This window comes from Netta rufina (genome assembly GCF_964035555.1).
Source record: "Netta rufina genome assembly, chromosome: 4".
Taxonomy (NCBI): Eukaryota; Metazoa; Chordata; class Aves; order Anseriformes; family Anatidae; genus Netta; species Netta rufina.
In genome coordinates, this window is record NC_140127.1 from 34,592,633 (window position 1) to 34,605,727 (window position 13,095).

Genomic DNA, 13,095 nt, shown 5'->3' on the forward strand with positions numbered 1-13,095 from the left:
GAAATATTAAACTATTCTAAATTGCATTTTAGACAGAAATCTTTTTGTGGAGGAAGTCAGATTGCAATTTTACATCATTATCCTGTTTTAAAATTTAAAGTAAATACAAACCGGCATCCTGGTCAAACTTGCTAAAGAACAGATTATTCTCTTCAGCTTTTCTAACTAGTTACAGAGGACTGAGACCCAGTACTAATTTTCAAAATCTTTACAGTGAAAACAGCCACGTAGGGCTCTGTGCTCATGAGACTGTACAGAAGACTGTGTGCGGAGGAGCTTCTGTGAAGAGGTACTAAAGTTACTGGCTGCATCAATAAAAAACCAGCAAGTCCAACAGTCTTGATTTCTGAAGAGTCTGTTTGTCTAACAGACTGTATTGCTGTATTAAATTAGAAGCGTGAGGCTTTTCACTGCTGATTACAGCCCTATGGCAAAATAGGGATGGGGCATGCTAACAACATTTCTTTGTGCACGTCCAGTGCCTTCATTTATTTGCTATCAATTCACTTTTAATCAATAAAATGTGCTTGCTTTCTGCTGATGATCACCCACAGCATTTAAAATTTGTGGGAGCTGATACTAATTCTACAGACATAATGAGTTCTGTGTTAGAAGGGATGCTTAATAAAGTCAGGGCTATCAAACTGATGACTTCAGATACCTGCTGTCATTAGGACTCAGACATGGAGTCATGTCATTAGGACTCAGTTTTCATGGGGTTTTGGTGTGGTTTAGATTACCTGGTTTTAATTCTCCTTCCCTTACCTGTGTCTGACAGAATATAACAGGGGTACAGAAGTGATAGCTTGTCTTACATAGTTATAAGGGCATCCAGCCATGTCAAGGTTACAGATTTTTTTCTTACTACGAAAGTATATGGCAGCATTTCTGAAAGTGCACAGAATAAAATATTGAATACACACATAAGACAAAAGATAGCAGGGATCTTCAGAAAGAGGGTGAAGAACACAAGATGTGTTCTGTCAAGAAAGGTGATTTGTGTTTCCAGATCTGCAAGGATAACATGTTCTTCATTAAACAGCCATCCAAAATTCCTTTCAACAGAGAAATATAATGTAGACCATACCCAATAACATAATGCACAAATAAGCATGACTAGAATAAGCAAAACTGATAGATGATAAGTATATCATCTCTATATAGTTCAAGTTTATGTCTGAATGTTTATGTGATACGGTATGCAGCCCTCGTGCAGGTGAGCACAGATGATCTCTGACTTATAAACAAACACGCAAAGGTAGTTGAATGTGTATGGAGGGATGACGGGAAAGTGGAAAAACTTGTAGGAGTGCTTGCATATGTGATAAGCCTCACGTTAGCATTGTTATTAAGAGATTATATTTAGACATTTAGCAAAAGTAGCATGCAACTCCAACATCTCAGAGGTAGCCTTAGAAAGAAACTGTCATCCAGAATTTTAATGTCATTATTCTTTTGTTGCTCTTGCTATGTTGTAAGGGAACATACTGTATAGTCTAATTTTCATTATCAAGTTCACTACCCCCGTCTTCCTTAGTTCCTGTGATATTTCTGTGGCTTTTCTGTCTAACCTTTAGTAGGGCATTGTACCATACATCTGCCTCCTTTTGTTTCTTCTCGCCCTTTCACATTTCCATTGCACCTTGAACAAAAAGCCTTAATGAGGTGGACGCTGTTGTGTGCCTCATATCTGTAATCAGAATGCACAACCTGTACCTGAAGTTTGCTTCTTTATTTTTTTTTGAGTGTCTGATTCTGATTAGAATGATTTCAGACTCTAGCAGAAACTTTGACTTTTGGTACGTTGGTTCAGAGTTGGTTCACTGTGTTAGGTGTACAACTGGTGGTCCTCAAAGTACTTCTAAGTGATCCAGCTGCCCCACCTGCTTTTGTAGAGAGGCAGAGTAGAAAGTGAATTGATGTGCTCTGGATTGTGATGTTAGGCTTGAAAATGCAACAGATGAAAGAAAAAGGATGTGAAGAAGCCTACAAGTGCTAATGTATATTCCTATTCCTACCTGATGTTCCTCATGCTGCTATTTTGATGCTATTTGTGATGATCTGCATCAGAATTGTTTCGTGTACCTCAGCAGTTTGACGGCATGTAACGGGCAAGCTGTCATGCTCATGCCTGTTTCTATATCTGCTGTTTTTACTGACATGCTTTACTGTTACTTTTTTTCCTATGATTTCTTGTATTAAGACATATTTACTAAACTTAGGCAGTGTACACACACACACACAGTTTTCTAAACCTACATACACACAGACATACCATTTTCCGGAGTTGTTTTAAACTGTAGAGTCCATGAGTCTCACTGCAAAGTTCTACAGGAAGACTACCCAAGTCTGCACTTGAAGGGAGACAGTCTCCCAGCCAACTGAAGGAATTTTCCTTCCTATTCTCTTGTTCTAATGACTTGTCCAGGGACTGGCTAGCTTCTTCCCCCTGTTAAAGACAACGCCTGATTTGTGTTATGTTTACCTCCAGGGCATAATGGATATTTTTATTAGAATTTTTATTGAGATTCCTTTGCCAGTTCTTCATATTTCGGGGAAAGAAAAGTCTGTAGAGGAGACTAAAAGAATGTGTGCACAGATTTTATATTAATTATTGCATGTCAAACTTCAAGATTCTGTCGGGTAATGAGTGGAAGTCTGATGCTTTTCCAAAATGTTTGCCTGCTTCTGAGATGAACAAAACTGGTCAGGAGGCCTCAGGAGATCCGTCTTAAAAGTTTTCTGGCATTCATATCTTCTGTCTTTGATGGAAGTGCCACTGGGACAGCCATCCCCACAACATTTTGGCACAACCAGTCTTGGCTTTGTCTAAAGGAGCTTCTTGAATAGTAAAAAAATGTGTGGAGTACCAAGTTTTAAGAATCAGCCAATGTTGAGAGTCAGCGAAATTGGCATAATTTATAAGGAGCTGCCTCACATTCACAGTAATACTATTTAAATTTATTTTCCACAGCTCAACACTGATGAATCTAGAGCATAGACCTTGTCACACCTGTAAATTAATGGGTTTTAGTAGATCCCTGGTTTAACTAGTGTGTGTAATTTATGTTTCTGCATTTTCAGCTTGTTGTTTTTTTTTATGCAGATGCAAAATTCTTCCCATAAAAATCACTAATCTCACCTTGCTCTGAAAAATACTGCTTATTCTCCTTGGAAGTGTGGAGCTAAACACATCTCTTTCCCTGTCTGTCCTTTAGGTCTTCTTCTGCTTAAAACAATGGTTTGCTGTAATCTTTGCTTATTTCTTTATTGCCTAAGCATAATTGAAATAAAATAAATCTTCTTCCTGTGCTTCTTGAATGAGGAATACAATATCTTGTAATGGATTACTTGGGCCCTAACTTCAATTGCCCTAGTCCAGGTCAGCAGAAATTGATTTCTACTCATAAATTTTGTGGTGAATTTGTTATTCTTTATAATGTGAGTTATATTTTTTCTCCTTTGCTCTCACAAACAACAGTATCACTTAGTGTATCAGGAAAATTTCAGTGATCCTCCTTGAAAACAGGTTTCTTGCCCTTCCTAGTTCCTAATGACAAGCTGTTCCAAAACATAATCTTACAATTTTGGGCCTAACATTATTTAGATTTTCATTGAACAAAATTATTCTTGTGCCAACATTTTATTTAACTAATAAATAAAAGTAAGTTGGCTATTAAGTCAGGTTGCCTTACACATCTTTCTTACAAGAACTTAAATAAGAACCTATCCTAACCTACCTGTTTCTGCCTAATTCTTTCCTGACTATGAGTAATGGAAACTGCACTGGAGTTTCTGCTGTATACCAGGACAGCCAGAACTGACAAAAGGATTAAAAACAAAAAAAAAAAAAGGAGAGAGAGAGAAAAGGAAAAAGAAAAAGAAAAAGAGAGAGAAAAGAAAAACGAAAAAAGAGAAAAGAAAGAAAAGCAATGTTTAGTCAACATCAGACTACAGGCTGTCAATTTGAGACAAATGCAGTGTTAAGATGCAGCAGTAGCTAAGACTATACCTCATGGATATGGGGAAGTTCTAACGCTGTTGCACAAAGCACCGGTGAATTGTCTATGCTTGATTTCAGAATGCATGTGCTTGCTGTTCACATTACATTTCAATCTGTATTTAAAGGTAATCTGTTCTCCTTGTGAGATGTTCTCTCTATGGTGGCATACCTATTGCTCTGATTTGTGTGATTGGGGCAAGCATTTTCACCACATGCAAATGTAGGCGATGAGTGAGCAGAGGTGTCAGTATTCATCTCACCTAATTGATGGACTGAAGGTGGAAGCCATCTGTCTAAAATCTTCTCTAGTCAATGGGGAGCGAGAGCTCTTTTCATGTACTGTAAAGGCAAATCAGACTCCTAACACAGGCACTCGCGATGATTTGAATACCCTCCTTTCTGCCTTCAGCCATCTTTATTAACATGTTTCTACTTTGTATAAGAATTTATTTGTTCAGTGTCCAACTTGGTGTGAAAAGGCATTTGCTAGGTGTGTCTGCTAACTCATAAAAAGTCCTGATCCTAGCTCCAAAAGACTTACAGCCTTTAAGGAGTGGGAAAGAGGGACATAAAATGATGCCTGTGTGATGTTATCTACTTACAGGCACAGTCAGTTTTAGAAGTGCTTCAGTCTTTCTAAGGTTAGGGAGCTGATCTTTAAAGTCCTTATGATTGTGTAGCTGAAATTAAGCACATGTAGTTATTATTAAAGTAATGTGCATAGATGAATGTTTGCCAGGTCTTAGCTTATGAGAATATTTGTTGCATATGTATGTTAGGACTGCATCCTGATCAGAGACTGAGAGAGTTCTAAAGAGAAAGAAGTGCTAGGGATGACAGTACTACCTTCTTTTGTCACCATTTGTTGGAGAAACAGGCTTCTGTATATACATATTACAGGTTTTATTAGCAACAATTTGCATCTTTCTGCACAAAACCTGTAATTGTCACTTTGTCTTTCTTCATGCACTATTTTAATAATGCATGGTTTTCACATTCTGCCCACCAACTTAATGTTCTCAATTTATTGAGAACATTATTTATTGTGTCATTAATTTATTGAGAACATTATTTATGTGTCATTAATTTTTGGACCATCGAGGAAGGACTTGTTGTAAAGTGCTACATTCCCAAACAGAACAGGAACCTGTAAGTCTGCTTCTGTGCACAGAGATTCCCAGAATCACAGAATGGCAGAGGTGGGAAGGGACCTCCAGAGCTCATCTGGTCCAACCTCTCTGCTCAAGCAGGGTCACCTCGAGCAGGTTGCCCAGGACCATGTCCAAACACATATGGATCATTCTTCAGGTGTATTTCCTGACAAGTAGTAGCATTTCTATTTGAAAGTATATTTGTTGCTTGGAACTTTAAAGAGCTGTTTATCATTGCAAAAGCTCCGTATTTTGAATCTGTAAGTGTCTGTGAAAGAACCAGATAGCCACACTTGGGCATGTTAAAAATCACTCATTCTCACTTATTTACTGGATTTTACTTTATTGGATCTAGAACAAATATTTTTGAAGTACTCAATTTTCAAACACAGAAGCTGAAAGAACTAGGAAAAAAAAAAAAAAAACAGCTGCATACACTTATAAAATAATCAGTTCCATCTTTCTATCAGCATTAGTAATAGTTTCTGTAAGATGCTCTCAGCTCAAGTTTAAACAACTGCAGTAACTTAGATCCTACCACTTCCTTCAGGAATCAGCCCACAGTCGGCTGGAAGCTCTCCTGTAGAAATGTTCCCAGTCCGGGACATCCTTTTGCTGCCACAGGTCCATTGACAAATGCTTCACATATTCTCTAAAAAGGGGACACACCAAAGAAGTCAAAGTGTAGCTATGCTGTACACAGCAGTATTAATAAAGTTTAAAAGGGACATTGTGAACTTCTGTACTGATTCCCCCTGTGACTTCTCTTTCCACAGAAATATGTGAGTAAAAAATGCACATAGGAAAAAAAGAGAAAGCTTTGTGAACTCAAATTGCCATCTGTCTCCTAGGTTGTGTTCTTTCTCACCTCATCACTTTTATATTTGGCAACCTAAATGTAGTTCACAATTGTGCTTGCGTGTAAACCAGAGGAAAACCCAAGGTATGCTTCTCCTCAAAACTCCACGGTAACATAAGCAAACCTTACCAGTAAAAAGAATTGGCTTTCTCTGTGCTGCATACTTTGTTCACAGTTTATCTAGAGTTAAGTGTGCTTGGAAGAGGGTTGCAGTTCAGGTATATCTCTCCGAGATAGTCTCAGTTATTCTAACTCACCCGCAGTACCATTAAGCAGTAAAAACTCTGTTTAGTCTTCAGTCTAAGCATACCAAAGCGAGTATGTGTGCAAACTCCACTCTTGCTGGCTATGTGATCGCTGCTTTCCCTGTATATACAAAGTTAGTTGGAAGCTAGCCAAACAGCCTAATCCAAATCCTTCTGAAATTAATTAAATGGATTCTAGTCACTGACATAAACTTTGGATGAAGCTGTGCTACTTTCTGCCTTCGGTAGTCTTTAACCTTCCTTTGTGTTTATAAGGTAATATGCACTGTGTGAAAATGTTGCTGTTAAAAAAAAAAAAAAAAAGTGTAAAATGAAGTAACACTTGAAACAAAACTCTGTATGTTTCTAGATGCAATCCATATGTTAGATTCTGTTAGCAATCTCATTGGCATAGACACTGTGAAGAAGTGGCACTGTTTCTGGATTTACTGTGATAACACTGAACAGATTTTACTTGAAGCTGAAATGATCAAACTCTCATAGTTAGTCATTTTAAATTGAACTTGGAGGTTAATATTAGATATCTTGACTAGATGACTTCATATCAGATTGGATGAACTTTTCTAAATTACGTTGGTGCTGAAAATAATTCATGCTCAGTATTTCTAGAAATTAGATCTTATTATCACAGTTCTTAAACCAGCTTGGAGAACATAGTATGAGGAAAAATAACTATGAAAACTTCAGCTTCAGTGCCTTAAGCATCTGCAGAAAAACTGAAGATGAGACCAATAGCATGAAATCAAGACATGGGAGTCCTTACTGACTCACTAACTTGAAATACACTGAGGTTTCTATAACAGTTCTACCAAAGTAATGTTTTCTTTAGCTTATTTCTTTTTATCCTGTGTTAGCATAGCAAGTAGCAGAATGTTGCTTTTTTCCATGCTAAAAGCTCTTAAGTATTACAGTAAGGCAATTGTATACATCAGCTGTTGTTAAGACATTGTTTAGCTCCATATCCCCTAAATTGTACGTGTATGTAGAACATGTATTTGTCTTCATGGTTTTATTATAGAAAGTAAAGAGGCTTGGAATGTATAAAATATAATTGGTCATCTGAGGCACGTTACTGGCTGTACCCCCTGTGCACACCTCTATTTCCTCCATCCACTTCTCCAGATAAAGTTCATTATTTTGCTTTGTTGCTTTCCTTGGTTTACAAGACATAGCATATCCCTCGTGTTCATTTGCACAACAAAAAGACCATTTTTTAAATTACCTATGTGTATTGATAACATTATCTGACAGTTCTAATACTGAAACTGCAAGGCGAACACTGTGTACATTGTGCATGCAGAGATACATAAATAATAAAATACAGTTTTGTTATGAATGGCATTTTTTTTATCTTTTCTTGTAGTGCTTGTTGTTTGTTTGGTTTGGTTTGGTTTTGTATCCAGGATTGTTCCAACTTTTGTTTTTAATCCCATCCCACTCTGATCAGGCTACACCAAAACCCACTGAGAAATGCATACATTTCTGTTAATGCTTCACAGTACCTTCGGTTACAAAGAAATAGGGCACTTGGGATCAAAAGATGTCAAGGCTGAGTCAGCTTTGGATAGATACCCAGATGTTTTTGTCCTGGAAATTGAGCAAGAACAGGCTTCTTATGAATTTTTATTACCTCTTTGTGTCAGCCAGATCAAAAGTGCTATGAGAGTAACCTCTCTCACGATCTTTCTGTCTCACATTCTTTTCTTCTCATGTTTCTTTCACTTCATCTTTCACATATTCCTTAAAGGGGAAGGTTCAGAGATAACAATATAGTATGTTGAAATGTGTATGATATATGCTTGTTGTTTTCATTTTCAAGGAGAGCTTGTACATAGTAATTTTCCTGTTTATAAAAATATTTTTCTGCTGTCCCAAGGTAGACTTGAATCAAAACTATGTAACTGATCTTTTGTGGCATCCTTGAGCAGCTTTATTTTTAGAAACTTATTTTTGCAGAAGGTTCTGTGGACCATTAAAGATGGTGATGGACTTGTAATGGCCTCTTTGGAGGCACGTAGGTGTCTGAATTCCAGTGTGATGTAGGTATCTCACCTGTTTGCCTTTTGGAAGGCTGAACTCAATGTTTCCCCACCGCAGCTCCTTTTTTATTTGTCTTAATGCACAGTACTATAGTACTATGAGCTGTAGGCAGAAAGTGTCAGCTTGTGCTGGGCAGTATACAAAGTGTGAAAAACTGATTGTAAGTTTGTAATATCCGTACACAGAAGAGACAAAGAAATTAACAAGGAGCTTAACACAAAACAAAACAAAAAACACTGTTCTGGCTAAGATGATGGTGGTAGCAAGGCAAGAAAGCGTAATAATTTGCAGTCTTTTATGGGAAACAGCAAAAGAGAGCTTTGGAGATGTTTGTGAAATAACTTTGTGGATGTTTATGTTCACTCTACCCAAGTGTGAAGGGCAGCATGAGAAAAAGTGCAGTGATTATTTTTTTAAATGTAAGAGAGAAGTATCAGAAGATATCCATGGCTGATCAGAAGTGGAAGATGACATTTGAACAAGGATGTTCAATATGGAAAAGGTCGCAGAAAACAGAGCCACAAAAAATGTGGTTAGTGAAGATTAAGGAAACTATCAATTCTAAGAGTTTCCAAGATTTGGACAGAAAGAGTCACTGGGGGTGTTAATGACTACAGATTCAGTGGTGATCCAGAAGCAGGAGCAAGATGTGGGATGTATTGGAGAAGGAGAGGTCCAAACAGCAACTTTAGACTCTAAGACTAGTGATGAAATGGAGAAGGGATATACAGACATTGTTGAAAGGCAAGTAAGGATGTGGTCTTCTGTGTTTGCTTTTAAAGTACATAGATAGTAAACAACATTTGTATTGTGAAGGACAGAACTGCAAAACAGAAGAGAAATTAAAGAGAAATCATTTCTATAAAATTTCAAACTGGAAAATCAATTGCTTCACAGAGGCTGAAACAATGTTAAGAACATTCTTGTAAAAAACAACTTCTTCCTAAAATCAGCAAACTTGTGAGAAATACTTATTTTTTGAATTGGTATTCAGTGAATAAAAAATGTATCAACATTTTCTGGCCAGGTTTAGCTCAAGCATAATCTCTGAACACAGAAACATTTTCCTTTCTTACACTGATACCGGCTAATTTGCCACTTATTCTTCATCCTTTTTGTATTTATGCCATCTAGATGAAGGATAATATCGTTCATGTGTCTAACTGCTTTCATTTCATAAAGTGTTCCTTGAGTTCTCAACTCATAACAGAAAGATGCCAGATTTCATAGCTACTATTGTCAGCTCATCCTGATGGCTAAAAGCTTCCTTACGTGCCCAGTCAAAGCTGTTTTAAACTTTGTTACTGGTGGTAACTTTCTGCAATTTTGATGAGGAAACATGAATTATGTTTCACAACTTTCAGATAAAGTTTATCCTCTTGTATTACAGTAGCTTCAGACAGATGTTATTCAAAGTCCAGTGTTATGCAATAGTATAAAACAATTATTGAGAAATGTCTGAATCTATAAAACACAAATCCTATGTCATTAACAGGACTTCTGTAAGTGAAGTTCTGTAAGTAGATGGATGTTTTTCCATTCTTGGGACTTTTTTCTCTCCCCTTCTCCTAATCCTTTTAAAAAAAAAACACTTCATTTTGAGTATCCGTTGAGAAACAGTAACTGATTTCTCTTTCAGGAAAAGCAGAACTGGGAGAATGAGGAATTAGTTCCTTGCAAGTATATGTTAGTCTTCAAACAACAGCTTCAAAGAGATGTTTTTTAAGACAACTGTATTTGTGATAAAGGAAAAATTGACAACATTTTACTGGAAAGATCACTGCCAGTTTCGCCATAAATATTATTCTCTTCCTACCCACTGGGATTCTGTCATCTCATTTTCTGACAGATACCTGGCAAAGGCTTCTGAGAATCAGTAAATCATTGGATTTAGCTGATTTATTCTCGACGTTCTCATGGAGAGTGGTGCCCAGAATCAGGCCCAGTTTTTGCAGATCAGGAAGCTCTTACATTGTAAACAAAGCATTAGAGTGGAAGAGTTTGCTTCGTTTCTTACTAAATGACTACATTCAGATGCTTTTTCCTCTTCCATGCAACAGCTTGTGAATTGAATGCAGAAAAGTAACGCCAATCCAAATTAAATCACAGCTTTTCAGCAGCATTTGAAACTGTACTCCCTCCTGTTCTGTTACAGTGTCTGCAGTTTTCAGTTAAGACTTGGGTCAAAACCATCCTTGAAAAAAGAATACTGATAAATCATTAGCAACTCAAGATGAAAAAGAAAGCAGACATATTGTGCCTGCTATTGCTCATTACAAGAACGCAGGATGCAATTACGTTCCATGTCTGATGCCATTTTGAAAGAGGTCGATGTGGGCAGGGTTGTAAATCTGTGTGGTTAAACAGAAGGCCTGATACTGGAAGGGTCATTTTTCCTTTGGAGGTGCTCATGAAGTACTTATTGCTGCAATAGCATCCCGTGATTAACCATCAGTGAGTCACACGGCCATTGCTGCTCATGTAGAAATGTTATTTGGCTGGTTTCTAAACACACAGGTCATGGGAACCATTTCACCAGCCTGTTCTTGCCCTTGTGTATAGATGGTACAGGACATAGAGAGAAGTGCAGGGAAGAGCAGAACCTGTCTGTATTCTTCCTTCTTTCTCCACAAGTGTATTCCAACAAATAACAACAAATATGTTGGCCTTGCTTGAGAATGATGGTACATTTGGTGCCTCAGGGAAAAAAGTAAAGATTGTTGGTGTTCTGGGCTGGTAGGAAGGTCTTTGGCTATTGATTTTGTGCTGCCTTTATAAGCAAAGATTCTGAAAGAGAAACCAGGCCTCAATTGCTGTAGACACATTTGAGATTTCCCAATAAAAGGATAGGATGAGGGCTGTACTGGGTGGTTTCTTGGTCAAAAACCCGGTGCTACTGTGCATAGTATGAGCATGTGTGGAACTGAACCATGGCAGTGCTTCAGGACATGGGCTTTTAAGTACACTGCTGGCAGTTTTATAAACTCCTAAGAACAATGCTTGCCACAATGGCTAGTTGCCAGATCACTTCTTCACACTGTGCCATGACATTCTTCTAGAAGCAAACCCACTTGTTCAGGCTATGCGAGGAACCTCCACATTTCCCGTATTAGGGAAGCAACAGAAACGGTAGCCAAAATGAGAGGACTGCTTTCAGTCTCTCAGACTTTTTCTTTGGGACATCAAAGTAGTGGTATGGGAACCATCTTCTAATGCTGGCAGATCCTAGGAGAACTGTGCAGTACTGATCACAATGTGGGGAAGGATAGTTCATTTTTAGATAAGGCATACTGAATGAGTTTATTTCTCTTGTGTTTTACAGCAAAAGCCCATAGAAAAAGAAAAATATGCAAAGATCATGTTTCATTGCTCATGTTTTTATCCAAATCACTTCAATAACATCAGAAAATGTAGAAAAGTGTGTGTAATATCTGACCACGTAAGACAGTCCCATGAACTCCGTGGGACTCCACAGAGAGTGGAAGGAGGAGACTCCAGCCTGACTCTTCTCATATTTTTGGCTGGTCATCTGAGTCTTCCCATTTGTACATTTCAGTGAAACATCTCAGTCATCAGACTGAGGAGTGTCACAGCCTGTCTTGTGTGGTCAGTGCTGGGTAGGCCTCCATGCTGTGAAGGACATGCCAGAAATATACACTGAACTTTTATTTTATTCTTTATAGTTCCCAAACGTTGTTTTTAAACTATGCTGTTCAACTGCTGTTTTCTCCATCAGATTCCTGTCTTCATTTGCGTTACTTCCAGTTCAGATTCCAATAGTTTTTTTTTTGTAGATTCCTCATGGGTTTGTAGCAGAAAGCTTTTAAAATGTCTCTGAAGAATTACATAAGTTGTATTTCATTACTTGTACATCGTGGTCACTTATGGTTGTTCTGTTTGATTTTAGAAGAATCTGGTTTTTAAGTTGGTTTTTAGAATTATTAGTATTTTTCCTGTGATGAAAACAGGGTGGCAAGTTTCACTTTTCCACAACCACAGCTCTGCAGAAATCAGTCAGGTTTTACAAATGTAACTAAGTCCAAAATTTGGCCTAGATTGTGTAAAGCCCCAGGGAAATCCTATGGCTGTGTGGGAAACCTCTAACTTCTCTTGCATTTTCCCATTCATTGCTCCTCCTCTTTCTTGTTGGGCTTCTGGGATTCTCCCCATAGAAAACCAAGACGTGTCACTTGTAATACAAGTCTACTGCAGCATAGACACAATGTTGGATTTTGTCCCTCTTGAAAGAATGAACGGGTATAAATTCAAATTACTTCCAATTCACATAATGGTACTCATTGAGCTGCCTGTTTTTATGAACAATAAAGAAGTCATTCAAACAGGTTATGATTTAGCCACTATAACTTTCAGTCAGTTTAAAGATAAAAAATAAGATGATACATTTTTTGATATAAAACAGAAAAATAAATCCCAGATTTTATTCTTTTAGTCATCCAGAGGGACATTGCAAGTTGTGGATTTTCCCAGAGAAAGTCAATGTTATGGCTGAAATTAATGCTTTGCTCTCTGCTCTTACTTGGATTACTTGGCCACTGCTGTACTTCATGTTATTAAACAGTTTCCACTTACGATCAAAGTTCATGCTACCACAAATCACCAGATGGCTGGCTGAAAGGGTATGTAAAGTGGTTGTGGGATCTGCAGGCTGCAGCCCACATACATTTCCTACAAACTTTTGAAATTCCTCTCTATCATGTTCTGGAAATGCAGAGGAGGTAGCAAAGAGAATCTCATTCCCTGTTTATAATCCATATA